Raw genomic sequence first — 24,858 nt, forward strand, 5'->3', positions numbered from 1 at the left:
ATTGTGTTGAAGGGTGAAAGATATCCTATGCTGCCTTTACAGTGGCTGGTGGACAAACCCATTTGGGTTCATCAGTGGCCCCTGACAGAAGAAAAATTGGTCGCCCTTCAGGAATTGAGCCTTCTACTAGTCCCTGGAATACTCCTGTCTTTGTGATAAAGAAAAAATCTGGGAAATGGAGGCTGTTACAGGACCTCTGGAAAATTAATGCAGTGATGGAAAGTATGGGGGCATTGCAGCCTGGTATGCCCTCACCCACCATGATCCCCGTGGGATTGGAGAGCTTCATCATTGATCTGAAGGATTGTTTTTTCACAATTCCTTTGCATCCTGATGACAAACCAAAGTTTGCCTTCACAGTGCCTTCAATCAACAATGCTGAACCTGTGCAGAGATATCAATGGAAAGTTTTGCCACAGGGCTGGCAATACCCCGACTATTTGTCAGTGGTATGTGGCTCAGGCTTTGTCTGGAGTTTCCTGACGCGTGTTGTTATCATTACATGGACGACATCCTGGTGGTAGCACCCAACCAGGATGAGGTGATGAGGATACAGCCTCAGCTGTTCGCTGGTCTGCATGCTAATGGGCTGCAGGTGGCCCCAGAGAAGGTTCAACAGCACCCTCCTTGGAAGTATCTGGGGATAAAAATTCTTGACCAAACTATTCAGCATCAGGAGGTACAATTCTCGGATTCTATTAAGACCTTGAATGATGCCCAGGAATTTATGGGTGTCATCAGCTGGTTGCATCCCTCCTTGGGACTAACCGGAAAACAATTGTCCCCGTTGTATGATACTCTAAAGGGGGACCCTGACCTGAGATCACCTTGGGAATTGACTCCTGCGGTGCGACAAGCACTGGAGGAGGTCCAAAAGGCTGTTTCTGCTTGTCAGGTTCATTGAGTAGATCTTTCCATTGATATCACTGTCTTCATTGCCGATCCAGATTTTTGTCCTATGAGTATCATTGGCCAATGGAGTGACAAGCGGTCTGATCCCTTGCACATTTTGGAATGGGTCTTCTTGTCCCATCAGCCAAAAAAGACTGCACCCTCATTATTTGAGCTGATCGCTTGTTTGATAATTAAATGCCGTCAACGGTGTTTGCAATTGATGGCAGCTGATCCCTCAACAATCATTCTTCCAGTAGAACGGGAAGACTTTGAATGGAGCTCTGCTAACAGTGCTCCTTTGCAAAGTGTGCTGCAAAACTTTTCAGGGCAGATTGCCTATCATATGCCCAGTCACAAGTTATTGCAGTTGGCAAAAACAACCAATCTGTTGTTACGGCCAAAAAGCAGCCAGGTGCCAGTGCAAGGATCCACTGTCTTCACTGACTGTTCTGAAAAATGAGGAAAGGCATTGTTACTTGGAAGGATGAATCTGGATGGCAAATGTTGGAGGGCCATGAGTCAGGCTCGGTCCAACTGGTTGAGTTAAAGGCTGTTGCCATGGCATTCCAGAAATTTTCTCAGGTGCCTCTGAACTTGGTCACTGATTCTGCCTGTGTTGCAGACATAACCAAACGTTTGGATTGTTCACTTCTGAAGGAAGTCAATAACGCAGTTTTGTTTCAGTTTTTGAAAGCCTTGTGGAGTGCAATTCAAGCCCGAGTCCATTTGTATTACATCTTGCACATTCGGAGTCACACCAACTTACCAGGTTTCATAGCAGAAGGTAGTTCCAGGGCTGACAGGTTGGCTAGCCCTGCGTGGGTAGCGCCTCAGCCTGACAAGATTGTGCAAGCCAAGACATCGCATGATTTTTTCCATTAAAGTGCACATACCCTGCAGAAACAATTTCATTTGATGCCAACTGAGGTTTGTGACATTGTCAGTTCTTGCACTGACTGTCATGGACTTGCTGCCCCTTTACCAGCGGGGGTAAACCCCAGAGGCCTAAAGGCCTTGCAACTTTGGCAAACAGATGGCACTCACATCACTGAATTTGGCTGACTTAAGTATGTGCACGTGTCTATTGACACACTCTCCTCTGCCATGTGGGCATCTACTCACACTGGATGAAAGGGTCACAACGTGATTGCCCATTTGAGGATGGCTTTTGCAGTCTTGGGAGTACCTTTCAGCTGCGGCACTTTCCCCTTTGGTGTAGTTACAGTCACAGCTGGCAGGGGTGCTGGCAGGCTCCAGGTAGGCAGGGCAGGTGTGGTGATCCCCACGTGGCTGCAGGGGGCACTCTGGTGCAGGCTTGGGGAGCAGGTGGCAATGGCAGCTTTTGTCCAAAGATGGGAAGGGGTGGAAGAGAGGCTTTGCTTCACAAACCCCTGGGGCAGCTGGTTCTGGTGCCCCTAGCAGCATCCGAAAAGAAAAAAAACAAACCTAGCCTGAAAGAAAAAAAAACCTCCCAAAAAACCAAAGGACTTTCCCCCTCCCTGCCATCAGTGCTTATTAGCAACTCAATGGGAACAAAATTCCACAAATAACAAGGAAGGAACAGGAAAAAAAAAACAAAACCCAACCCCCAACAATTACCCAAAGAGCTTTGGCCCTTTTAATTTTGGAATATGTATCCACAACTTTATTCCATCCTGTTTCGAAGCAGTAAAAGTTGTCAATAGTATTTGGAAAGGTCCCTTCGACTTTGGCTGGAGCAGAGCAGTTCCCCAATATTTCAAGTAGACCCAATCTCCTGGTTGGAACTTGGGCACTGGTATGTCCAATCCAGGAGAACACCACTGCTCATTGTGAATCCTGTAACGTTTTACCAAGAGAAATGAGGCAATTATTCAAATCAACCCCTCCTTTTACGTGTGTGTTTCCTGGAATGTGTGGTGCTTAGTAGAGTCGACCATATAGCAGCTCATAGAGGCTTATTTTGCTGGTGCCCCGCAGCTGAATTCTAATTCGAAGTAGAGCAACAGGTAAGGCTTGGACCCATAACAAGGAGGTTTCCTGACATATTTTACTAAATTGCAATTTGATTGTATAATTCATTCACTCTACTTTCCCGGTAGTTTGGGGCCTATAAGGAGTATGAAGATCCCAAGCTATTCCCAAGGCTTTCCTAACCTGTTGTACCACTTCTGCAATAAAGTGGGAACCTCTGACTGATGACATTCTCAAAGGTACCCTAAATCTAAGTATTATTTGATTCAGTGGTATTTTAGTCATTTCCCCCCTAGTTGGTGTGACAAGAGAAGGCTTCTGGCCATCCAGAAAAGGTACCCACCAGAAGTAGGAGGGATTTATACTCCCCTTCTCTGGGCAATTCAATGAAATCAATCTGTCAATATTCACCCAGAACATTTCCAGATTTATGGCTCCTAGCACTACTTTGTTAGCCATGTCAGTGTTGTTTCTTTTACAAACTATGCATTGTTAGACTCTTGATTGTACAATCTAAGCCATTTTAGACCAAATTATGGATTTTTGCAAATGTTTCAAAAATTGTTCAGTACTCCAATGAGTGGCTTTGTGTTCATGATCCAATATTTCACGCAAGATCGGTTGAGAGACTACTATTTGCCTGGTTGGCGTAACTGCCTAGCCTTGTGAATCAAATTTTTCTTCTCAGGTTTCAATTAATTGACAGTCCCTAGCACTATACTCTGTTTTCTCTACTTAGAGAGGTATCTCTGTCAGGGGTATTAAAGATAAAGCTTCTTTTTCTAACATGCCTTTTCCTGCAGGCTCTTTGGCAGCCTTATCAGCTAAATGATTCCCCAATTCTGATTTGGTCTTATCCTCTTGGTGTGCTCTGCAATGTATGATGGCAACCTCTGCTGGTTTCGAGATACTTTCAAGTAAATCCAAGATTTGTTTTCCATTTTTGATCAATGTGCCTTGAGGTGTTAAAGGGTCTCTTTCTTTCCAGCTGGTCCTGTGTGCATGTACCACTCCAAAAGCATATTTTGAATCAGTCCAAATGTTAACTTGTTTTCCTTTACTCAATTCCAAAGCTTGAGTGAGTGCAATTAGTTCTACTTTCTGGGCCAAAACATCAAAGGGAAGTGCCCCAAATTCAATTACCTCATGGCATGTAGTCACTGCATATCCAGACAGTCATTTTCCATTCAGGACAGAGCTGCTTCTATCAGTAAACAATTCCCAATCAGGTCTTTCCAAGGGTCTGTCTCCTAGGTCAGGTCTGCTGGAATAAACTTCTTCTATAGTCTGTAAGAAAACATGCTCACGGGTTCCTTTTATTTGTTGGGCAGATAAGAACATAGCAGGTTAACTATATAAATTGTTTTGAGTGTCACATCATCTTGCTCCAGGAAGACTACCTGGTATTTCAGCATCTGACTAGGAGATCGCCAGTGGCCCCATTTTTGCTCAAGTATCGACTGCACCATATGTAGTACATAAATGACAATGCTTTGTCCCAAAGTCAGTTGTTGAGCTTTCTGGATCAAGAGAAAAGTAGCTGCTACTGCCCTCAGACAACTGGGCCAGCCTTGGCTGACATTACCTAGTTGCTTTGAAAAGTAGGCCACAGTCCTCCTGTAGTCCCTGAGGAACTGCGACAGCACTCCCAGGGCTATGTTTTGTCTTTTGTTGCCTGGAAATAGAGCAAATGTTCCCAAACAAGGTTAGAATGATAATATAAAAGCAAACCTTTACTTGAAAGCCTTCAGGTACACAATATGGCGAAAACCACACGTGGTACAGTAATTCTACAAGTTTTATAAGGTTAGTTGATTAGTATACCTATAATATATGGTCCAGTTTCTGATGGCTCTGAAGATGGACATGTCACTGGCCCAATTAGAGAGGTTGGTAACGCCTCTGTGATGACACATTTAAGAAGAAAATCAAAACAGTGCACTGTAGCCATGATATTTTCTGAAAAATCCTTTCCTTAGGATTTGTTCTCCTGAGATGCTGAGAGGCCTCAGGAACAAAATGTAAACAATGATTATCTGCTGCTGTGGAATGCAACAGGTGCATCTGTGATTGGTCTCATGTGGTTGTTTCTAATTAATGGCCAATCACAGTCAGCTGGCTCAGGCTCTCTGTCCAAGACACAAGCTTTTGCTATCATTCTTTCCTTTTCTATTCTTAGCTAGCCTTCTGATGAAATCCTTTCTTCTATTCTTTTAGTATAGTTTTAATATAATTATATATCATAAAATAAATCAAGCCTTCTGAAACATGGAGTCAGACCCTTGTCTCTTCCCTCATCCTAAGACCCCTGTGAACACCGTCACAGTGCACATGCAGTTTTTTTCCAGGGGTGGCCATCCCGGTGCAGCCCACAGCAGGCTTTGCCAGCCTGGCCACCCCTAGCCAGCCGCATTGCAGGCAGAAGGGCAGGGGCTGCAGCAGCGGTTCTCCTTCCCCACACCTTGCATGAAGAGAGGCATTTAATTGCACCAGCGCCACGGCACCACCACTGCCCATGCAATGGCAGTGGGGCCAACTGGCCAGCAGCAGAAACATAGCGAGCGACTCCCCAACACAGAACTTTTAGACGAGATCAAGCTCTCAGCACTACAGGATCCTGTAAGAATCTTTGAATTGGTGAAACTTGTTAGCAATGATACTTACAAGCATCATTTGTTCTTCTAGTCAGAGAAGAGGAGGAAGTGAGGACATGTGAGGGAAAACAACATGGCGGCACCAAGGTCAGTGGAAAAAAAAGAGGGGGAGAAGGTGCTCCAAGTGTTGAAGCTGAGATTCCTCTGCAAGCTGTAGTGAGGACTCTAGGGAAACAGTCTCCCTGTAATGCATGATGTCCATAGGCAATGCAGAGATCCACTTAGCCCATGGGAGAAGTGCTCACAGCAGAGCAGGTGGATACCAGAGAAAGCTGTGATCCAGTAGGGGACCCAAATAGAGAGAGAGAGCCCCTGCTTCCAGAGATAGAGAGTGGCCCCTTGCTCTCAAACTAGATCAGCCTACCCTTAGAGGACTGCACCCTGTGGGCAAGTGACCCATGCCACAACAGTTTTGGGAAGACTGTCCGTGGGATGGACTCATGACATAGCAGAAGAAAGACTCCTCTCCCTGAGCGAACAGAAGATCTCGAGTGACAAACTGACCAGAACTCCCACACGCTGTCTCCCTGCACTGTCGGTGAGGAGGGAGGGGCTGGGAGGAAAAAAGGTGTTTTAAAGGCTTACTTTACTTATGATTATCCTCCTCTGACTCTGTTAGTAATAAATTTACTTTATATCCTTTATACCTTTAAATTTGAACCTGTTTTGCCCTTAGAGTTTTTTCTTCCAGTCCTCATCTCAACTCATGAGCCCTTCGTTAAGTTTTCTTTTTTTTTTCCCTCTCCTCTGCCCAGCTGAGAGCAAGAGAGGATGAGCCAATGACTTTTCATGAGTGCCTGATATTCGGCCAGTGTCAAACCACAACAGTGGGAAAAGTACTAGGAGCTACAGCCATGCATTAACAATCTACAAAGCTACAAATATATGAAAAATATAAAAAAGCTAAATACCTTTATGCATCACTTTCAGAGGTAAATAGCTCAAATAGGCACATGGGGTCTGGGAGCCTTGAAGCAGGGGCCTGCATGAGGGCTTGCTTGAGTTGTAAAAAGGAAGCCCATGAATCATCAGTCCAGACAATAAAGTCCTTCTGAGCTGTCTTCAAGAGCTCATACAGTGGCTTTACCAGCAGCCCATAATTGCTGATCCACAGGCAACACCATCTGACCATCCTGAGAAAGGCATGCAACTCTCTTACCATTCACAGCTCTGGGAGTTGGCAAATAGCTTTTCATTCCTGTCCCACCCTCCTTTGTCCTTGGAGGATTTAAAATCCCATATAGGTAACTGTGGTCTGGACTATTTGTGCTTTGTCTTTGGATGCTCTATATCCCCTTAGTCCCAGAAAATTGAACAATGATACAGTCTGGTCCCAATATTGCTGTTTAGTTTCAGTGGTTATCAGAACGCCATCAACATACTGTAACAAGACTCCAATAGGGTTCTGATTTTTCCATTCCTCCAGTTCTTTTGCCAATTGATTTTTGAATAAGGTGGGGCTATTTTTAAACCACTGCGGTAGAACTGTCCAAGTGAGTTGGGTTCCTCTCCCTGTGTTTGGATTTTCCTGTTCAAGAGCAAAAAGTTCTTGACTTTCACTACTCAAGGGGATACAGAAAAAGTTATCTTTCCAATCTAATAGTGTAAGCCATTTTAATTTTTCACTCAAGGTTGTTAGCAAGGTATAAGGATTTACTACTACCAGGTGTATATCTTCTACTATCTTATTTATGGCTCTAAGGTCCTATACCAGCTGCTAATCCTTTCTGTTTGCCTTCTAAACTGGCAAAATAGGGGTATTAAATTCGGATTCACATTCCTTCAAAGGCCATATTTTATAAATCTTTCCACTAGGGGTAATAACCCCTTATGACTTTCTATTTTCAAAGGGTATCAAAGGGTATTACTTTTGACTTACTGGTCCAGCTCCAGCTTTTAATTTAATTCTTACAGGCTCTGCTCTTTTGGATCACCTGGGCACCCACCTCTCCAGCCCAGACTATTGGAATCACTGCATCCTCAAGCGATACCGATGCCTAAGATTCTTAGCTTTTTATATATTTTTCATATATTTGTAGCTTTGTAGATTGCTAATGCATGGCTGTAGCTCCTAGTACTCTTCCTATCTGTCTTGGTTTGAAAGACAGGTGTCTTCTAAGGAAGGCAGACCCTCCCTTGGAATGGAAAAGGTAAACCCCTTCCCTCCAAATTATTACAGTTTTGAAATTAGGGGCTCTCAGGCAAAGATATGAGAATAGGAATAGCAGTTCTTTACTAGTATGTATAATAAAGCAAACAAACAGCAACAATGGCATTAACAACAAACAGAACCAGAAACCCAGTAACAACCTTTTCGGCCGCAGGCACTTTTCCCTTTGGTGTAGAGATGGTCACAGCCGGCAAGGGTGCTGGTGGGTCCCAGTGGGCAGGGCAGGTGCAATGATTCCCCTGCAGCTGCAGGGAGCACTCTGGCATGAGGCTGGGAGTCACGTGGTAATGGCGGCTTGACCAAGACAGGAAGGGATTGAAGAGAGGCTTTACTTCACAAAACACCCTGGGGCAGTTCATCCTGGTACCCCAGCAGGAGTCTCAGAAGCAGAAAGCAGGTATGGCAGGACGCCTCAGCAGGCAAGGGGTGCAGGGCTACAGTGCATCAAAAGCTCAGAGCAGTGCCAAAGATACCGCAGGGGTGGAGCAGCAGCAGCAGCCTAGCTCCCAGCAGGGCAGGGAGAGACGAGCTCAGGATTCCAGGCACTCGAGCAGATGGTGATAGGTCCCTCTTTTAGTGAGGTAGGTGTTAATAAGGTTCCAGTTCAGTGGCTGCTCTCATGAACAGAGGCTCACCCCATGGCAGAAGAAGCAGCTCCAGTCTGGGCTATGGCAGTGGGAGCAAATTCCCTTCCCTAAGCAGCAGCTCTGACCTTCCTCCTCTGAAGCTGAGAGAGAGAGAGCTAGCATCTGCCCCAGCCCCATCTATTTATCAGCCCACTTCTTGTTGCAGTGTGATTTCCTGTTTCACCTATCCCAACCCCCTCAGGTGTGCCAACCTTTCCCCCCCCCTTTTGCCCTCCTGCCTAAGAGCTGTCCATCAATCTTGACATTCCAGCAAGGTGTCATGTGGTTGGCAGATGCTCCTCTGGTCTGGGTTCATTGGCCTGTCCTAGCGTCTATCTCCCTTGACCCTTCCCCTGCTCACACCTGGTTGGCCCTCACCTGTCCCTCCCCTCCCCCTGTCCTCGGGGCTTAAAAGGACACGAGACCATGCGGCCAGTCATCTATCGGTGAGCTGTTACCACATTCAGAGGTCTACCATGCTGAAATAAAACTCTGGATTAAGACTTTATGATAGAACCTGCTCCTTTTCCATCAAAGGTAAACTGAGTTCCTACTTTGCCTGGATTTGTTCTGAGTGCCTAGCTGCAGCACCCAGCTGGCCAAAGGTATCTCTGGGGTAAAATACTACAGCTGCCGCCTTTGGTCTAGCAGCGAGGGCTAGACGAAGCAAGGCAGGACACTCCCGGAAACATCGTGATTAATATTCAATAGCTTCTCACAGTATCTCTGCCCCTCTGAGAGAAACTCCCAGATAAGAAAAGTGCAACCAGAGGCTGTCCTCCCCTGAGCTTGGCCATTTCTTTTGTTTTTCTTAAATACCCAGTCGTTAGTGTTTCCTAAAAACTTATGGGAAAAAATTCCCTAAGTAAAAATGAACAAAAGGAAAGAAACCTAACCCCTAACACTACCCTTTTCCCCTACATTTTAGAACAATAAGTTATCCCTCTAACACATTCCTGAAATAGTGTTTAGTCTTATTTCCAAGAAGAGAATATGCTGATTTTGCATTAAATTGATTATGGTGAGGAGGAAAAACATGAGCCACGGAAGTGATTTTTTCTGTGAGGAGCACTAACAACTTTCTCTGGGCCTGGCAAGACCAATAGATGGCTGGCTCTGAATATATGCACACTGCTAAGCCAATTAGAAAAGCTGGACACACCTCTATGAATCATATTTAAGAACAAAAAAAAACCATGGAAAGTTCTTCTTACTTCCTGCCCTGTACAAAAGAGTGGAGGGCCAGCCTGGCCACGGGGGGTGGGGGGACCTGCTGCGGCCTGGCACCCCAGCCAAGATCCTACCATTGAAAAAGCCATCCCAGTGCTGTGAGCAACTATGTGGCCAGTCCCTGGCAGGCATCATGTGACCAACAGCAAGCAAGAAAAAGGGAAAAGTGAAGACATGTGAAGACAACATGGCAACACCAAGGTGAGTGGAGAAGGAGGAGGAAGAGAAAGTGATCCAGGCCTCAGAGCTGAGATTCTTCTGCAAGCCGTGATGAGGACTTCAATTCAAAAAATTGTTTCCCTCTAACTCATTAAAGCGTATGGGGGATGCAGTGTTCACCCCCAGCCCGTGAGAATTGAGGAATGTTGATGTATAAAAGTTGTGATCTGACTTGAATAGAGAGACAGAGAGAACTTTTGCTTTCAGACATAAATAAAGAGGACTTTGCTTCTAGACTAGAATGGCTCATCCTTAAAAATTGCACCCCATAAGCCAGTGGACCTCAAAAGCAGTTGTGGGAAGACTGCCAAGTCAATAAGAGTGACTTTCACACTGAGAACAGGTACCAGGTGGACTGTTTAGCCAAGAAATTAAAACCACGAGAGAAGTGTAAGTCGTGGGAAGGACTATATGGCCTAGCAAAAGAGACTAAGTAAACTGAAGAAAGATTCTTTTTAGAAGTGATAAACTGACAAAATATCCCAAATTTTGTCCCTTTGTATTGTTGGTGGGAAGGAAAGAATGGCTGGGGGGATAAAAGGTGTTCTAAAGGTTTATTTTAGTTCGTATCATTCTTATTTATTCTGTTAATAAAGTTTTCTTTAGACCTTTTAAAGTTTTGAGCCTGTCTTGCCCTGTAGGAATGTGCCTCCTGTTGACAGAGTGACAAAATTATCCTTTGTCTCCATTAAAAGGAAAAAAGCCCAGAAGTTTCTCTCCTCAATTAGGTAAAAAGACACCTCATAGGACCTTGGGGACTTCACCTCAAACTTAAGGATAGCCAATTGGACGGAAGCCACAAAGTCCCACCTCAGCAATTTACTAGAAAAAGAAGAGAACAAAGAAACTAATCACTTTTGTGAGGTGTTTTACCAGGAGCAAGAACCTCTTGCCCAGGCTCACTTTTTCACTGTAAAGAGCTTTCTTATTTTGCCTTTTAATAAAACTTTTCTGTTTCCAATACTGCCACAGAAACCATCCTGCTGATTTTATGCCATCTGAGGTGGCTGAGCTATCTTGGGAGTGATATAAATCTTCAAGAGCTTATAAGACCTGGCTCAAGGAGACCCATATATCACATGGCACTTGAACTGGTGATTTCTCGTATTGAGAGACACAGTCTGGGAAATTTTTGATTGGCCCTCAATCAAAATAGGACATTTTTTCCTTGATCTTGCATTTTTGGGGAGCAGGCCTGCAACTGGGTTTTTGTGGTGCCAAAGAAAAAAAAATCCAGGTAAAGGAGGATCTGAGGCCGTGAGAGAGGGTCACAGATTGAAGCCCGAGCCGGTGAGAAGGGGCTGAAACCGGGACGGGGCTGGAGAACGTGCTGCAAAGTCCTAAGGACCTCTTCAGAAAGCTATGATTGGCTGAGCCAAGGCTGAGACACCACTGTGTTTCCAGACCCGGGGGAGACAGACCAAGGAGGACAGCTCCTCTGAAAACTATCATTGGTGAGTAAGAAATGGGAAACAAGCTGTCTTTAGTTGAGCAGGATCTTTATTTTTATTTGAACGATAAATTAGAAATTCAAGATGTAAAGTTTGAGAAGAAACAGCTTAAAAAACTCATCGGATGGGTTTTCACAGAATTCCCAACCCTAAATACGTCTGAGACGCTTACACTAGAGTTCTGGGATGCTGTGGGACTTAGATTATACAGTATGGAAAAAAATAAGAAGTCCAGCCTAAAGCTGCGTCCAATATTCCGGACAGTATTACAATTTGTGACTTGCAGAGTGAAAAGCAAGCTAGAGACAGCCACAGAACACCACAGAGCAGAGAGAGAGCAGACCGAAGGCTGCAGCAGAAAGAAAGGAGGGGAGGCAGAAATTCCGAGACCCCAACCCTGTCCCTGACCCGCCCTGAAGCACCCCGACCCCAGGAGGGCAGACGGAAGTCGGCTTGGCCAGCCGCTTCCCGTCCCGTTCCTCCTCCGCCTCTGAAGGGAGGGAAACAGATTCGTCCTGGCCAGACCAGTCTGTAACCCACGTCTCCTAAACCACCTACCCCAAAGAATTCCCCTCAGTTTCCTCTCAAAAGTAACCTCAGATGCACTAAATCAGTGAATTTTGGCAGTACAATCGAAAAAAGCTAAGCTGAATCCATGCTCTGTGAGTACAATAGCACACGTGGCCAGCGCCATATTTCAGAGCTGCCAAGGTCTGCCCTTCGTGGGTATGTTCCATCCTCCTCAGGCTCCCAGGATTCCCTTTCCGATTTGTCATAAAACTCCTACCCATCAGACGCGGGACAACTCCCCTTTTGTGGGCAGAGCCCGGTCGGTCTCCCTGCCCATAATCCCCGCCCACACCCAGGGACGGCACGCCCCCATTCTGCCTACCGTGAGAACTGGATGTGACCTCCCGGAAGTGGCACCATTCAAAATGGCGGCGCCCAGTTCAGGAGAATCTCCGATCTAAAACAAGAGATATTCCCACACCCCTCAGGGCAGCCCCCCCCCCCCCTAAATCTGAGGATGAGTTTTATACACCAGGAGGCACAGATACCTGGCAAAGGATAAGGATAAGAAAGGATGCAGTCCAGGAAGAAGAATGGGAAATCACATCGAAGTTAAAAGTCTTTCCAGTCCGATATAATGTCGGGGGGGGGGGGGGGGGGGGGGGAGAGGAGGAGGCCCTCAGTGGGAACAGATAAGCTTTGCAGAAATAAAAGAAATATGCAAGGCATCTCGTTCATATGGAAGAGAATCAGCATATTTCAGAGGTCTACTACAAGCCACCTTTTCAGCAAATGCATTTACTCCTCATGATCTAAGGCAGCTTTGTACGTCTTTGCTGTCTCCAACAGAGTATTCTCTGTGGGACCTGGCATGGAAACATTTACTAAATGACCTTTTAAGAGGTTATGCAAGAACTCCAGCCACTGCAAACATATCTATAGATCAGCTTGTGGGGGCAGAGAGCCTACGCAGATCCACAAAGACAGGCAAGGACACTCAATAGACAAATCCTTCAGGATGTTAAGGAAGCAGCAAAGACTGCCCTGTTCCAAGTGCCTGACAGGAATAAACCAGAACTAGACTTCACAGAAATTAAACAAGGGATGGATGAGCCATACATTAAGTTTTTGGACCGTTTAAAATTGGCATTGGATAAGCAAATTCCCATAGACCATGCCAGACAAGAGTTATTAAAATGGCTTGCAATTTCTAATGCAAATCCAAGCTGCAAAAAAATATTACGTGCATTGCCCCAAGACCCCGAACCCACCCTAAGACAGCTAGTGGATGCTTGCAACCGCCTGGGTACCCCTGAACACATAGCAGGCATGCAGGCAGAGGTGCTAGCTAATGCCATCACAACAGCACAGGAAAACACCCTAAAGCAAAAGGAAAAAGCTGTAGAAATTCAAACACAAATCCTAGCAGAGGCTCTAACAGCATTTAAAGGGGCAATTGAGAACCAACAGATGCTAAAGGATACATGCTATTCCTGTGGTCAAAGAGGGCATTTTAAGAGGGAGTGGCTGAAACTACAAAGGAGGCCACCTCCAAAAAACAGTGGATACAGAGGTCTTTGTCAAAATACTAACAGCTTTCCCCCAGCACAGGGTTGTCCATGCCATCTTCTGGGAAACTTGAAGCTGAGCACGGCTCAGTGGCGTGCAATGACACAAGAACCACTGTACCAAAGGCCAGAGACCACCACAGGCCACCAAGCACAGAACTGCAGCAGATCTTTGCAGGACTACTGAGAACAATGTCCCCAGGTACCAGATTGGAGCTGTCTACAGCCCAGCCAGTAATGCTAACAAATGCCATTGCTCACATAATATCCACAGGACAGCTGGAACCTGAACCACAACCGTGTCGGTTCTTAACAGTGAGAGTGAACCGATCTCATGTAGAAGGTTTCTATATCATTCCAACTGTGTTATTTGTCACCTGTTCATAGGAAATCACTATATTAGCTTTATGTCCAGACCCTCCATGTTTCCTGCCTAAAGGACTAACCATAGCACAAGCTTTTCTCCTATCAGAGTCACAGAGCAACACATCCCTCATCACTTGGACCAGGCACATCAGCTGCGGGCAGCCTTAACTCACCTGAGTTCTGAAGCACCTCGGGAAAGCCATCACCCTCGTTGGCCTGATAGATACCGGAGCTGACGTCACTGATATCGAAATCAAAATGGCCACGGGACTGGACCATCATACCCACGCTGGATCAACTGGCATGTATTGGTGGTCACTGTGAAAGCTTTCGTAGCTTGCACTCTGTCACATTTGAGGGACCTGAAGGTCATGTTGCCACCATAAAACCATTTATAGTAGGAGCTGTTATATTTCTTTGGGGAAGAGACATTCTCTCACAATGGGGTCTGGGAATAGAAACCGATTTTTAAGAAAGGCTGTTGATGGACGATATTTTAGTAGCAGCAAAGGACCAAGCATCAATGCAGGAGACAACAGATCAGGTCATCTCAGCAGTGGAGAAAGCAGGACTCACAGTAGCGAAGGAAAAAATACAGACACTTCCTCCCTGTAAATATTTAGGATACAGAATCACAGAACAAACTGTAACTCTGCAACCACTCCAACTAAGGAAAAATCCAAAAACAGTGAATGAAGTGCAGAAGCTGGTAGGGACTCTGAACTGGCTTTGTCCACTGCTAGGCATTTCAAACCAGGACTTAGCCCCTCTCTCCAATCTATTGAAGGGAGATACAGCTTTAAACTCACCACAAGAATTCAACAAAGAAGCCCAAAATGCTTTAGATAAAGTGATGAGAGCCATCCAGTCACACCAGGCTCATCGATATACTCCTAATTTATCTTTTTTGTTTGCAGTTTTAGGGGACAGTCCACAGCTTCACGGTCTAATATTCCAGTGGGATCTAGAGAAGAAGGACCACCTGATAATCTTAGAGCGGGTTTTCCTATCTCATCAGCTGGGTAAAACTATAACAACTTGCCCTGAAATTGTATTACAATTGATTATAAAGGCTAGATCCCAAATGTTTTCCCTTTCAGGAAAGGATTTTGCAGAAATCTTTCTGCCCGTCACATCCATCTATTTGGAATGGTTAATTCAAAATTCAGAGGTCATGCAATTCGCCTTAGAAAATTTTACAGGAAAAATTTCAGTCAATTGTCCCAAACATGAGCTACTAAACTCATCTTTAAAATTAATTAATAAGCCCTTAAGAAGTCATGCACCCCTAGATGCAATATCATTTTTTACAGACGGTTCTGGGAAGTCAAAAACATCTGTGATTGCTTGGCAAAATCCAGAGACCAAAAAATGGGAATCAGATATTGAGGAAGTAGATGGTTCTTCACAAATAATAGAGTTAACAGCAGTCATACGGGTCTTTTCAAAATTCACGTTTCCTTTTAATTTAGTAACGGATTCATTCTATGTTGCAGGTGTAGTGGAGAGAGCAGAAGGATCTCTGCTAAAAGAGGTTTCCAATGATCAGCTATACGGTTTGCTCAAAAAATTAATCTTTCTTCTTTCTATTTGACAGGAACCTTACTTCGTAATGCACATTCGTTCACATTCTTCACTTCCAGGTTTCTTAGCAGAAGGCAATGCCATGGCTGATTTGTTAGCCATGCCAATCCAGAATACACTTCCCAATGTTATCAAACAAGCCAGAATGAGCCATGTTTTCTATCATCAAAATGCACCTGCTCTAGTAAGAATGTTTAACATCTCTCAGAATCAGACAAAAGCAATTGTTCAATCATGTCCAGATTGCTAAAAATTGGCCATACCAGCAATAGCAACAGGAAGTAACCCTTGAGGCTTAAATACCCTGCAGATATGGCAAACTGACATAACTCAACACCAGTCATTTGCACGGTTCAAACATATACACGTATGAATAGACACATTCTCAGGAGCAATTTTTGCTTCTGCACATCAAGGAGAAAAGAGTAGAGATGTAATTAAACATTTCTTACAAGCATTTGCATCCCTAGGCATTCCTCAAGAAGTCAAAACAGACAACGGACCAGCCTATGCGTCTAACAAACTGCAGGAGTTTTTCAAAATCTGGGGTATCAAACACACCACAGGTATTCCACATTCTTCCACAGGCCAATGTATTGTAGAAAGAGCACACAGGTCACTGAAAATGATCCTTGGAAGGCAAAAGGGAGGGACAGAAGTGCTGTCTACCATAGAGAGGCTGAATAAAGCTATATATGTTTTTAATTTCTTAAATAATTCTTTTATGGAGCAGGTACCACGAATTTTCAGACATTTCAGCAATACCAGTCAAGCAAAGCTCAAGGAAAGGCCACCAGTCTTCATCAAGGATCCAGAGACAGGAAAATTTCAGGACCCCATCCTCTTGTGACTTGGGGGAGGGGGTTTGCATGCATTTCTACAAATGCAGGTCTTCAAAGAATGTCAAGTCTGCAAAGAATGTCAAGTCACAGGTTCAGCCGATCCAAGAGCAGCAGAAGACGCCAGAAGAAGAATGCACAAACAACTGAGTGACAGCTGGAAGCAGAGACTGTTTTCTAAATTTGCACGAGTTAAAATTGTTTAAAAGAGTTTTGCACTGAAAAAGTTCTGTAAGTTATTGCTGTTGTGTCAAAACCTACCTCTAAAAATGCTTTAAAGTTCTATATGTTCAAATCATATATATCCAGAAACTTGAGGCTTGCCTGGGAAAACACTTCACCAAAGTTAAGATAGAAGAATAATTCACAAGCAATAAAAGTTAGAACCAAAATTTAAAAATTATTAGCATAGCTACAAATAGTCAACAAGGGTGAGACTTCTTCAGATTGTGTTCCTTTCTCCTCTTTCCTTTTTAGATATATAGAAAGGGTGAGGCATAGGAATGTGCCCCCTGTTGACAGAGTGACAAAATTATCCTTTGTCTCCATTAAAAGGAAAAAAGCCCAGAAGTTTCTCTCCTCAGTTAGGTAAAAAGACACCTCATAGGACCTTGGGGACTTCACCTCAAACTTAAGGATAGCCAATTGGACAGAAGCCAAAAATTCCCACCTCAGCAATTTACTAGAAAAAGAAGAGAACAAAGAAACTAATCGCTTTTGTGAGGTGTTTTACCAGGAGCATGAGCCTCTTGCCCTGGCTCGCTTTTTCTCTGTAAAGAGCTTTCTTATTTTGCCTTTTATTAAAACTTTTCTGTTTCCAACACTGCCACAGAAACCATCCTGCTGATTTTATGCCATCTGAGGTGGCTGAGCTATCTCGGGTGTGATATAGATCTCCAAGAGCATACAAGACCTGGCTCGAGGAGACCCTAATATCGTTGCCCATAAAGTATTTTCTCCTAATCCTTATCTCAACCCCATGAGCTTCATTTTAACTGATTTTTTTTTCTCCTCCTCAGCTCAATTTTAGCAGAGGAAACTGAATAGATAATTTTTGTGAGTGGACTAGCATTTGGCCAACCCACTACAACCAGCTACAAGGATGTTCTGTTTTCCAACCAGAATCTGGAAAGACATAGCAAAGTGGGGCAAAGAAGCCCCTGGACCAATGCCAATGGGGCAGTACCTGGCAAAAAATTACCTAACCAACTAGCCTTCTAATTGGACAATATATGATAGCTATACCAAAAAACTAACCTTATAAAATTACTGTACCATGTCTAGTTTTTGCCCTATTGTGTACCTGAAGGCTTTCAAGTAAAGGATTGCTTTTATATTATTATTCTGATATTATTTAGCAAGATTTGCTCTATTTCCAGGCAACAATACTGGCAGATGGATCATGTCTGATTTCAAAGACTATTGCAAAAATAGAGCCTTCCATTTAATTAGGTTCTGTAATAATAACCTGTATTTTGCCATTTAAAACTATGATTTTAGCACTTTTCCAGTATATCTCTATAGTAGAGGAAATGTATTGTACTTGAATATCTATATTTGAATGTTGCAGTGCGATTTCCTGTTTCACCTATCCCAACCCCCTCAGGTGTGCCAACCTTTCCCCCTCCCCCTTTTGCCCTCCTGCCTAAGAGCTGTCCATCAATCTTAACATTCCAGCAGGGCGTCGTGTGGTTGGCAGATGCTCCTCTGGTCTGGGTTCATTGGCCTGTCCTAGCATCTATCTCCCTTGACCCTTCCCCTGCTCACACCTGGTTGGCCCTCACCTGTCCCTCCCCTCCCCCTGTCCCCGGGGCTTAAAAGGACATGAGACCATGCAGCCGGTTGTCTATCGGTGAGCTGTTACCACATTCAGAGGTCTACCATGCTGAAATAAAACTGGATTAAGACTCTACGATAGAACCCGCTCCTTTTCTCTTCACTGTTGCCTGAACCTCTTCCACCAAAGGTAAACTGAGTTCCTACTTTGCCTGGATTTGTTCTGAGTGCCTAGCTGCAGCACCCAGCCGGCCAAAGGTATCTCTGCGGTGAAAACACCACAGCTGCAGCCTTTGGTCCAGCAGCAAGGGCTAGACGAAGCCAGGCACCCCACACCCGGAAACCTCGGGACTAATATACTATATATTGGCGCCCAACGTGAAGCTGCACGGATCTGCAGCCCCAGAAGGAATCTCAGAACCTTGGAAAAGCATTACGGCAGCTTTTGCTTCCGCTGGAAGAGCTGTGGTTGCACAGCTCTCCAGAGAGACTTTGGGACTGATCCCACAAAAAGCCTCGAGGAACGCATTGCGCCTCTGGAAAGCCACAGCTCCTTTCTAGTGAGCGAATTTTCCAGGGGAGAATAGGGGAGCCCCTCCTGCCCAAGGGGTCCTATTCAGTGAAGAGACCAGCCTGCCTGACTTTGCCAGCAACAGCTTCAATTTCGATGAGCATTTCTGCTCCTTGGGGGGTAGAAGCTCAAAAATCCGTCTCTGCTGTGAGACGAGTTCTTTTTTTGCTCTTGCATATAGGCTGCGCAGCCCTGCAGAGCTAAGGCGATTCATTCCCTGTGTAAAGCTTTAACTCTGCGGCGTGTTCTCGCCGCTTTTAGGATTCGCGCCGGCTCGGAGGAGTGGGACGGCTCTGCCTGCCCCTCCCCCCGGCACGGCAGCGCAGCGAACTCTCTCGGTGCGGGGGGGGCTGCATTCCTGGGTGGGGGAGGCTTTGTCTGTCTCTCCACGCGGCCGGGGCGGGTCCCGACTCCCTGCTGCTGCTGCTGCCGCGGTAGTTTTAAAAGCAGTGTATACAGCTGCACTGTGAATGCTTTCGTCTGATATCGCTTTTTAACTGTGGTCTTTTTTTAAATCGGTAGCTGATTTTGGCTTTGTATTTGGTCGGCGGGACTTTGTTCTGTGCCATTTACATCTAAGATGGGCTCGAAATTAAGCACAGCACAAAAAGGAGTGTATTATCATATTACTGGAATTTTAGTTAGTGCAAATGTAAAGTTTTCTAGAGGAAAATGGAAACAGTTTATAAGGTGGCTTTTTCTACACTTCCCACAAACTTCTCCTGAAGATGTCCACAATATTCAATTTTGGGATAAAGTAGGGCATGAATTGATAACCTTGGGACAGTCTGGGAATACATCTTCAGCTAAATTTGTGTTCTGGAATCTACAAATTCGGACAGCTTTACTCAAACAAAGGGAATTGGAGAAAAAGCCAAATATTAAGCCATGTACCTCTGCTCTCTCTGTTCCTCCCCCTTCCAGCCCTAAACCTCTTACCCCAAAACTTGGTATTTTAAAGAGAGGAAATCCTGCTCATGCGCTGGGAAGTCGACTCCCAGAGCAGGTTAAAACGCCTGAGTTCCCTTGTCCACAAGGCCCTGGCCAGATCTCGTGGAAAACTTCCCAAAACCCTGTTTCCCCCACTCTAAATCCCAGAGCACATGTCAGTTTTTCGGAGAGCAGTGATCCCCAAAATGGCCCCCAGTGCCTAGGGGGTACCCAAGATGGAGGATGCCACGTGGCACCCTCCCAGACCTGGTCATCTTCTTCCCAAGATCCCCTTGAGCATCCCAAAATTCCTTCCCCATCCCCCTCTCCTCCTGTTCCTCATGACACCTTCCCTCCCCCTCCCTCACCTGCAGTACCCTCAGCTCCGCCCCTCTACTCCTCCCAGGAGGCGTCTGCCGATGTGATGTCACCAGGCGTCCCCACCCCCTGTTCCCACGGTATCCCCACCCCCTGCCTTCCCCCTGTCTCCGCCCCCTGTTCCCATTGTGTCCCCGCCCCCTCCCCAGGTTCCCTCCGTGGGGGCACACCCACTGCATGTCCCCAAACCTGCTTCTGTGTTCCCAATAATTCCAATGCAAGGGATACAGGGCAGGAAGCTGCAGACCCAATACAGGGTCCCACTTTGTCATTCGCCCCTGTTTTGTATCAGCCTGCAGCCCAAGGAGGAGCAGCCTAAACTGCTAATTGGAGCTCTTTTGGACGACAATTGATTAAAGAGATCTGTAAATCCCACAAGGAGTATGGCCCACACAGTCCATATTTCCGTGGCCTTTTAAATTCTGAATTGAGTAGGACTGTGGTAATCCTGCATGATTTAAAACAGCTTTTCTCATGCCTCATGACCTCTACAGAATTCAAATTATGGGAATTAGCATGGAAACAACTGTTAAAAGAGGCTTTCCCAGGCTTGCATGCTGATCCAAACACAGCAAAAGATGCTAATGGCATGCCAATTACCATTGAGCATCTCTTCGGTGAAGGTCAGTGGTCTTCACCCTCAATCCAAGCAACTGTAATTCCTGCAGTAGCACTGGAGAAGGTAAAGGAAGCTGCTGAAAAAGCATTCTTTTCCCTCCAACCTGAGGGGCTTTTTGAGCCCTACAGTAAGATTAACCAGCTACCATCAGAGCCTTTTCTGAAATTTGTAGAAAGGTTAACTAGAGCCATTGAAATACAAGTTAAAAAAGAGAATGCAAGGGAAGAGGTTTTAGAGGAAATGGCATTTACAAATGCAAATGAACAGTGTCGAGTGGCAATTTTGAGCCTTCCTCTCGAACCCCCCCCCACACTAAAAGATATGCTTCTAGTCTGTAACAGGAAAGTGCCTCTGATGAGTGTTGCTGAAGACACCAGACCAAGGCTGCTGCCAAGACCACCACAGCATGTCGCCGTTGCCAGCCCTGCGCCCATTCCCTCAGCACAGCAGTACCCTGGGCAGCAGCGACGACCAGCAATGGCGGACCCCACAAAGCCATGCCTGCTTTGCCACAACCTTGGGCATTGGAGTAGCCAGTGCCCCCGGAAAAAGCAATTTGATGAATTTAGAAATGGCACAGGAGGAAAATTACAAGCACTCCCAGGGGGTCAACAACAACAAAAAAACTGAATGGGGAGCACCGGCCTGCCAGGCGTGCAGACACAAAAAGAGCAGGCCAAGGGAATAAGGGAAGCAAAACAAACCAAGCGCACGGTAATATTACTATTTCTGTAAGTGAAGCAGATGCTTTAAAGACCACGTCTGCTGGTCCACTGTTAAAAATGCAACAAAATAACCTTTGTTATGATTTAAGTGAACCTATGTTAACCATGTCTTCTGTCAATGAGCCTTACAGGTTGCAGCTGACAGAATCACTCCATCTGAAAGACAATAACTGGCATTTTGTCTCTGTCAACCCAGAACAGAAGGGTACTTGGCACCGTATTCACTGTAAGTACATCGTCATTGGGGACCCCAAACACACACCACATGAGATTGAAATTGCTCCAGGAATGACAACATCAGATCCTGAGCAATTCGTTCTCGGGCTGCACTGTTTCCACCCACCCCTGTTTCTTCCCAAAGGTCAAATTGTCGCACAAGCTATCCCTGTGCCGTTTTTGCCTGAAGGCACCGAAAAACAAGGGCCCACAGTCGCCCGGGTCCAAGTTATTGGGAAAGACAAATCCAAATTATGGTGTAATGTCAGTGGGGGTGGAGAGTCAAAATGCATTGAGATGCTTGTAGACACGGGTGCAGACTGCACAGTGATCCCAGTACAAGACTGGCCAGCACATTGGCCTTTTCAAAATGTTGCTGGTCACGTTCAAGGTGTAGGAGGCCTGCAATTGGCAAGACAATCCAAAAGCATCATCCAAATCGAGGGACCAAATGGACAATTGGCAAATATCCGTCCATTTGTGTTAGATTATTCGGAACCTTTGTTAGGGAGAGATTTAATGGCCCAGTGGGGAGTCACAATTGATATTCCAGACTCTCCACAGGATTTTTGTACAGCAGTCATTGAACAACAGCGCCCCACCCAAAAATTGAAGTGGAAAACAGACAAACCAGTTGAGGTGAAACAGTGGCCGCTCAGTAAACAAAAAATAAAGGCGCTTGAGGAGCTAGTGGAAGAGCAACTGAAAAAGGGTCACATTGTGGAGACCACGTCCCCGTGGAACTCTCCAGTGTTTGTCATTCACAAAGCTGACAAAAAGAGATGGCGGCTCCTCCACGACCTCCGACAAATTAATAATGTCATTGAAGATATGGGCTCTCCCCAACCTGGTATGCCATCCCCAACAATGCTTCCCCAGGACTGGAAATTAGCTGTTATTGATATAAAAGATTGTTTTTTCAATATTCCCCTCCACCCTGAAGATGCACCGCGTTTCGCATTCTCGGTCCCCACCATCAACATGGAAGCCCCTATGAAAAGGTACCATTGGACAGTTCTCCCTCAGGGCCTTAAGGTCTCGCCAGCGATCTGCCAGTGGTATGTCTCTTCCCTGCTTTCCCCAGTGCGTGCAGCCGCAGAAAAGGCCATCATCTATCATTATATGGATGATATCCTTGTGTGTGCCCCCAATGATGATTTACTCACACATGTGCTTGACCTAATGATCGATGCATTGATTGTTGCAGGGTTCGAGCTCCAGGAAAAGAAAATTCAAAAGATGCCACCTTGGAAATATTTGGGCTTAGAAATTGGAAATAGGACCAGTGTTCCTCAAAAACTAGAAATCAATCCAAGGATCAAGACCCTTGCGGATGTCCACAAGTTGTGTGGGTCTTTGAATTAGGTAAGGCCATGGCTCGGTCTGACTAACAAAGACCTTGCCCCTCTTTTCAATTTATTGAAAGGGGGAGAGGACCCGGGTGCTCCTAGGTCTATTACCCCAGAGGCACGGAAAGCTCTAGAAAAGGTTCAGATTGCCATGTCCACAAAACAGGCCAACCAATGTCGGCCTGACCTGCCATTCAAATTTATCATCTTAGGTAAGTTGCCATACCTCCATAGAATCATTTTCCAGTGGGAGGAAAAACAAACACCTAAGGCAAAGGGCACACCTAAAAAGGGCCACGACAAGAGGGACCCTCTCTTGATCATAGAATGGGTTTTCCTCAGTCACAAAAGGTCCAAGAGAATGACAAAGCCTCAGGAGCTGGTAGCAGAACTCATCCGGAAAGCAAGGACCCGGATCAGGGAGTTAGCAGGAGGTGACTTTAAGTGCATTCACATTCCAATTGAGTTAAAATCAGGCCAAAATTCTATGCAAATATTCGAACAATTGCTTAGAGAAAATGAAGTGTTGCAGTTTGCTCTGGATTCCTACTCAGGACAAATTTCTGTCCACCGGCCTGCCCACAAAATGTTCGAACAAGATGTTCAATTTATTCTGAAATTGAGAAGTGCTCTGACTAGGAGACCTTTAAAAAAGGCTCTGACTGTCTTTACAGATGCATCCGGGAGGTCCCACAAGTCTGTTATGACTTGGAAGGATCCTCAAACCCAGCAGTGGGAGACAGACATTGCTGAGGTGGAAGGTTCACCTCAGGTTGCTGAATTGGCTGCTGTTGTTAGGGCTTTTGAAAGGTTCTCAGAACCATTCAATCTGATTACGGATTCTGCATATGTGGCAGGAGTAGTGTCCAGGGCAGATCAAGCAATACTGCAAGAGGTGTCTAACATCACACTTTTCGAATTGCTCTCAAAACTTGTAAAGTTAGTCACTCACCGGGAGCAACCATTTTATGTGATGCACGTCAGGTCACACACCGACTTGCCAGGGTTTATCGCTGAAGGCAACAGAAGGGCAGATGCTCTTGCTGCACCTGCAGTGATGGCCACGCTTCCAAATGTTTTTGAACAGGCAAAAATCAGCCATCAGCTTTTCCACCAAAATGCACCTGGCCTAGTTCGTCAGTTTCTCATCACTCGAGAACAGGCCAAAGCGATTGTGGACACATGCCCAAATTGCCAACAACATGCACTCCCTACAGTGAGTACGGGAGCAAACCGTAGGGGGTTGAACAGTTGTGAACTGTGGCAAACAGATGTCACACGCATACAGTCATTTGGACGGCAGAAATACGTTCACGTTAGTGTAGATACCTTTTCTGGAGCAGTCTATGCTTCTGCCCACATAGGAGAGTCATCTAATGATGCCATTAAGCACCTCTTACAGGCTTTTTCTTTCATGGGCATCCCCAAGGAGTTGAAAACTGATAATGGGCCTGCCTACAAATCCAAGGATTTCGGGAGCTTCCTGCAGCAATGGGGAGGAGAGCATAAAACTGGCATCCCCTACTCCCCTACAGGTCAAGCCATTGTAGAAAGGACTCACTGCAATATTAAAAGAGTCCTGGACCAGCAACAACAGGTTCTGAAGGTGGAACCCCCCCACATCCGGTTGTCCAGGGCGTTGTTCACAATCAATTTTCTGAATTGTTCCTTTGACAGCCTGAACCCGCCCATCCTGCGCCACTTTGGGGGGAGTAGTCATAGGTTGATGAAAGAAAAGCCTCTGGTTTTAGTAAAGGACCCTGAGACTTGGAAGACGGTGGGACCTTACAAATTGGTTACTTGGGGACGTGGATACGCCTGTGTGTCCACCCCCTCTGGGTTAAAGTGGGTTCCTTCCAAATGGTTAAGGCCCTATGTTCCCAAGGTCTCAGAGAAATCGACAGAAGCGCCCCAGGTTGCCAATGCTTCCTGGAGAAGGAAATGCCGCACGCGTTCTCTGGAGGAAATTCCATTTAAGCCTCCTATCTGGAATAGTTTGTAATATATGTTTGTTTTAAGTTTCCTTTTACCGGTTTAGATCCCGCTGTTCGCGTGCAATCTTGAGACGCCATGAGACCGAGCCTGCTCCTCATCCTGCTTACGATCATTTCTCCAGCGATCTCCTGGATAGTCCCTCAGCCCAAAGCGAACGTATGGACCACCTTGGCCAGAGCCCTTGGACAAGATCACATTTGTCTCTCCACAGCGACGGCCTCTGACCCCCTCTCAA

This window comes from Molothrus aeneus, chromosome W, assembly GCF_037042795.1.
Source record: "Molothrus aeneus isolate 106 chromosome W, BPBGC_Maene_1.0, whole genome shotgun sequence".
Classification (NCBI taxonomy): domain Eukaryota; kingdom Metazoa; phylum Chordata; class Aves; order Passeriformes; family Icteridae; genus Molothrus; species Molothrus aeneus.